The following is a 6,434-nucleotide window of genomic DNA, read 5'->3' as shown; positions in this document are numbered from 1 at the left end:
TTCGTACTCATCACATGCACGCACACGCATGCACACGCCCCCCCCCCCCCCCCCCCCCCCCCGTGACAAGAGCTGAATTGTAGTCGTTTTCTTTTCCTATGCGACGCGCAGGACAGCAATGATCTGACACAACGCTGAAGTAGCACTCGACGGCGCTCCATGTGGCTAAACGGAGAACTACCTACTGTAGCTGATCAACTCGACTCTGCTAGCTTACTAACTGAACTAATTTAAGTTATACGAGATTATGTTTTATGTTGCTTCTTTAGCTATTAAAGAATATGGATGTACCAACAGAGATGAAGTAAGTCTCAGTGGCGTTTTTTAGCATGGCATTTCTGGGGGGGGGGTGGCAGTTTTGTATGACATCGGTCTATACAGAGTCACAATGTCGTTCAACGCGTGCACAGACGCACGTCAGCCTCTTTAAATCTAAACAAGCCAATGGAGTATTCTTTGAGACACACACAAATGGGTATTTCGGGGCGTTGTCGAATCCGCCAATCCATCACCGAGTGAAACAACACAGCTTTCACCATTGGAATTGCATCACGGAACACATTATACACATTCACATTGTTACATTTTATGGGTTTATTTCGTCACAGCGCAACATATGGTGAAGTAATGTAGTGCAGGTCATTGCAGCAATCACCGATCTTGTGAAAAATGAAAACGGAACCGCCAAATATTCGAAACTTTTTTTTCCAACAGATTAATTCATTCAGATGAATGGAAACGATACTGACGATTATGCAAAAAAATATTTACGGCTGTCTGAAATAATTGCGATAAGACGATAATTTAGCAATTCGTCTCTGTCGGGTGGAAACCTCATATTTCCAAAACTGTTACCTTTTCAAATACAAAAATATCCAAAGTAGCAGATCGACAAGCTTGAAACGTGTCGCTTCGTGCCGCGTTGTAGATCTGCTACTTTAAATGCTTTTTTTGTGACGCTGTAGTGTGATCAAGGAGGGCGTTCTGGAGATATGGAATTATGACAGGCTAAACACATTTTTTATCGGAAATGAATGCTATTGATTGGGACCAGAGCGGGGGTGGGGAATTAATGCTATTGGTTGTGTAGCTTGTCAATCAAAATCATCACAAGGTAGCCACACCCCCTCCTACAGCATACTCACCTTTATCATACATTTTAAAATAAATGGGACCATAGTTTTACCAAAACGCATATCATGGTGATTGAAAGAAGACTTTACACTAGCGACTGGAAGCATATAGTATTTATGACAATGTTTATTAACCCATTAAGACCTGGAACGCATCTGTGTCACTTTAGATTTCTTTGGCTATTCAAAAATAGCAGATATACAAGCTCATAGCGTGACACCGAGTGCCGCGCTATGAGCTTGTAGATCTGCTATTTTTTTTTTTAATCTTCACAACAGTTTTTTGAAAAAAGAATATTTTTTTTTTCAAAAAACTGTTTTTAAAAACATTTTTAAGAATCGCCTCAGGTCTTAACACATTCCATGCCAGACGTTAATCTCATAATGTACTCACCAGTGCCAACGTGTTATTGTTGTTTTTTTGTTTTTTTCACGTCGCCATAGATCTTGTTAAAATCCTTAAGATTGAGCCGTGCACTGTCTGTTTACATCCGCGAGATCTCACTGAATCTACCAGTGAAAACCACGTGTCAAACGGACCTCCATGGTTGTAGTTAGAGCGGATTACGTTAAACAGTGATATGCGAGGAGAAAAAACTACAGGAAGAGAATTGAGTTTCAGTTTCGTCTGTAGAACGAGGGCCGACGTGATCGGCAAAACCGGATCTCAAATAATTCTGTTTCCGGTCTTCAAACCGGAACCGGAAATGGATCAAAAAATTCCGAAATTGCACCTGGGGGGGATCTACGCGAACCGGCGGTTCGCGTAGATCTACGCGATTGGCACGCTGCGGCTTTAAATAGGTTCGCGTAGATCTACGCGATTGGCATTCAATGTGTTAATGGGTTAGGGTAATACAATCAAGTGTAAAGTTCGGCAAAAACCCATCCGCTTGAATGGAGCCTAATTCTTTCTGACGCCAGCAGGGGTGAAACAGCGAGACTACAAGCCATTCATATGAACTGTCACTTCCTATACCACTCAGAAGCTGGCCCCTTGTTCTAAACTGATGGGCTCTTTCTCTTCCTGGAAAGCTAGCATGCTGAAATAGAAGCCATTGTTATTGCATTAAAATAAAGTTTTGATATGTCTTCTGAAATGTCCACAGCTGCCTATCGATGTTGTCACATGGTAGGCAGGTTTCTGAACTGTCCACAGCCCCTCCTCTGAGACACACATCTTATAATGGACATTAGTGAGGACCAATTATGAAGATAGGTTGAAAATAGGTGAAGTGCTCCTTTAAGTGACTCAAACCCCGGAAAGACCATTGACTGATTGATTGATTGAGAAACACTCTTGCCATTTCACAATCACAATTGTACAACATCCTGGGATTTTATCTATTATCTAGTTTATTATATTGATATAATATTTATACGATGTACTGTATAAGTATGACATTTAAATGAGCCATTAGACTGTCCATTTCTCTGGTGTGCAGCTGTCTTGAAGAATGATTTGTCCCTGCTTTACCCTGAAGTACTCGGTTTACAGTGTTGTTGGTCTCATACACAAACATTGGTGATAACGGCAGTGGTGGAAAAAGTACTCAAATTCTTTACTTAAGTAAAAGTACCAATATTGCAATATAAAAATACTCTGTTACAAGTAAAAGTCCAGAATTCAAAATGTACTTGAGTAAAAGTACAAAAGTATTGGCATCAAAATGTACTTAAAGTACCAAAAGTAAAAGTACTAAATATTTGAAAATAGCAGATCTACAAGCTCACAACGCGTCGCAATGCGACGCGTTGTGAGCTTGTAGATCGGCTATTTTCAAATAGCCTAGGTATGAAATAGGGTTAATGTGGTTAATGCATGTTTCCTAATATAATCATTTATATCTGAAAAGTAACTAGTAACTAAAGTTTTCAACTAAATGTAGTGGAGTAAAAGTACAATATTTGCCTCTGAGATGTAGTGGAGTAGAAGTAAAAGTATTGGAAATTGGAAATACTCAAATAAAGTACAAATACCTCAAAATTTTACTTAAGTACAGTACTTAAGTAAATGTACTGGGTTACTTTCCACCACAGGATAACGGGGTCCAGGGGGTGTGGCCTTGTGTGGCACAGGCCACCCCTGATTCTGAAGTGGCACGTGGGGGTGGCACCTCATAACACTCTTTGTGCATTTTTTAAATATACTCCAGAGTGCTGGAATGCACCGGGCAGGGTGCTCTCCTTCGTCGTTGGGGCGAGCGCTCAGAGCATAAAGCCCATCTGACATTCTGAGGGCTGACTCACTGACCGCTTTTCTGAGCGTCTCAACATTAGTGACAACAATGTGTTGTCAAAAATGTGTTTGATGGTGGCTTCTATGGTTGGCATATTCTACACTAGAACATTCCAACATGCATCTGTGCGTGTAACAAAGCAGGTAATGATCACGTTTAAACATGGGATGCACATTCATTTGAATGCATGTGAAAAAAAGACGAAAATGGAAAATTACGGTTCGCAAACAATTATGCACTCTGAAATTAGAGCAGGTTCCCGCAATGTATTTATGAATGCCCCCAAATATTACATTTGTAAGACTGAACTGCTGTTATAGAATGATTTGTCTGAAAAATTTAAAAAATAAAAAGTACACGTTAGTTATTAAAGTAGGTTAGTAGTGGACTAAAAAATGGTAATTAATGCTATTCCAATGTGTGTGCTTGCGCGCACGGGTGTGTGTATGTGTGCCCAAATAGGACCACCCCAGTCAAAAAAGTCGTGACACGCCACTGATAACATCCATTCTTTCATGTTGTACTTGAATGTAAAATACTATAGAGTAGACATAATGCAGAACAAATGGCCACCAACTAGGAACATGTGTTTTTAGTTAACTTACTGATCTAATTTAAAAGTAAGCAATTAAGAAATGTGGTTGACATGGACATGTGGAGTTTCATGTTATAGTACTGAATATTTATAAAACTGTGTTTTAGCAGGAAAGGCTTTGGATGACTTGAATGCCGCGTCTCACATCTGTTTTTATATTTCTTATCCGTAACCTTTTTAACTTCTGTGTTGCTGCCATTTTAAATAAAAGTATGACAAGGGATAATCCCGTTTCAAGTCATGAGAATACACTGGCATCCCTATTTTGGGCATTTAAAAAGAAATGCTCACACTTGTTTTATTTCAAAAATAGATATTTTTGTAGCAGGATATTGGTAGCAGGTGTGGATGATCAAGAGAGTGAAAAACATGACTGCAGCCAGGAAGTGAAACAACAAGACAGAGGTGAGTACTATAACATGTATCAAGAACCAATAAAACATTACAAGGTAAAACAGTAGTGTAATGTTCCTTCAGTTCCTTCACAGGTGTTATGATAGGCTACTAATTAAAGGGATATTTCACTTAAAAAAAAACTTTGGGTCATTTTATCGTCTACTCAGGCTTTTGGGAGCACCCCGGACTGTTTTTTAAATTGCTTGATTCAGTATTTAGATATTTGTCATTCATTTTTCAGACACGCCCCCTTCCTATACAAACCCATTGTAACTTCACACTCCATTTTTAACATGTTAGATTCATCAAAAACACCCGTCCTTGGTTCTGGTGACTGATATTGTCCTTCTAATACAGTACGTGAGGAGACCGTGTTTTTTCAATTACCTTTTTCATTTATTTGTAATATTGTTTGGGGAAAAGGAAAACAAATTAATACAATAAAAAAAGTCATAAAATAAATGAAAAAAGTAATCGAAAAAACACGACATGCACGCGCTGTTGAACCTAAATGTTTGCTCAGCACTGATCAAGGCGCCTTTGCATAAAACTATTGTGACACCGCATTCCTTTAAATCCTGTCATGCCCTTCGTTAATCGCTCAGCATACACATTTGTTTTGACACTCAAGTTTCTTTTTTTCATCGTTCAATTGACATCTTAGACTTGTTAATCGACGTCTACGCCTGTTTAACTCTAATGGAAACCACAACTATTGAAGCAACCTTGCCAAGCAAACAAATATCTGGTAGAACTTGATCTCCTCCTGTCCTCAACTGTCTCTGTCACGCTCCGCTCCTCAGCACTTGAACTTTGACTGTCCTTAGTTAGGTGTTGGACTTGTTAGGACTGTGTCTGTGGTTCAGTATGTTTTATTTTGTATTAGTCCTGTATTCTGTTTCTCTGTTTTGCCTTGTGTTTGTGTATCTTATTTTGTAGTAATGTTCTGTGCCTTCCTGTCATGCCCCTGTAGTTCTGTGCCTGCCTTGTCTTACCAATCTCAGTCTTGTGAATCTGTCAGTGTTTCCACCTGTGTGCTCTTAGTCCCCCAGCCTATCAGTGTCCAGAATCAGAATCAGAATCAGAATCAGTTTTATTGTCACATCACAGGTTTACAAGGTAAAAAAGTGGGTGAAATTCTTTTTTGTACATCGTTCCCATCGCAACGTTAGTTTCCATAGAAAGAAGAGGGGGGGGGGAGAAGAAGAGGGTGGGGGGCAGGTGGGAAGGAGATCTTCTCCTTGGTCCCCCAGCCTATCAGTGTCCTCTTAGTCCCCCAGCCTATCAGTGTCCTCTTGGTCCCCCAGCCTATCAGTGTCCTCTTGGTCCCCCAGCCTATCAGTGTCCTCTTGGTCCCCCAGCCTATCAGTGTCCTCTTAGTCCCCCAGCCTATCCCAGTGTTGATTGTCAGTTGAGGTTAAAAAATCACACCCTGTGTGAAGTGGGCGGTGTCTTGCTAGCTAATCACAATACTGAATGGAGTCAACCAATCATGTACAAAAAATAAATACATTTATTGAAACACTCTTTATGATGGACGAAACCATAACTTGAAAAAAACCAATTTATGTTTTTTTTCAAGTTATGGTTGCTTATATAGGGCTATGCACATGTGTCATGTGACACTGGCCAATCACAGTCCTGAATAGACTGTGATTGGCCAATCACAGCGCAGGATAATTGTACAAATTTCCAAACCTCACTCACATGGAGGCGGTTTCACAGCACAGGATAATTGTACAAATTTCCAAACCTCACTTATAGGGGCGGTTTCACCGCCCAAAAAGAGACAAAGAAGTGCTGCAGGGATCGATGGCTCTATAGATGGGTATCCTGCTTTGCTTTGGTGACAAAGGTAAGAACATATGACCCAAAAAGTGTTACTGCTTAACTCCCAATTGGTTTGGATTGCAGACATGCAAAGAAAATAATTCCAAGGCACTCTGTCTTTGATGAAAAAATATGAAGGATTTATTTTGAGCAAGGCAACAATGTATGACCAACGCTAGTTAGTTGGTTAGTTAGTTAGTTGGTTAGATGGTTGGTTGGTTGGTTAGTTAGTTCGTCTGT

The sequence above is a fragment of the Gymnoscopelus braueri genome, assembly GCF_963280865.1.
Source record: "Gymnoscopelus braueri genome assembly, chromosome: 14".
Lineage (NCBI taxonomy): Eukaryota > Metazoa > Chordata > Actinopteri > Myctophiformes > Myctophidae > Gymnoscopelus > Gymnoscopelus braueri.
This window is presented reverse-complemented; position numbering follows the sequence as displayed.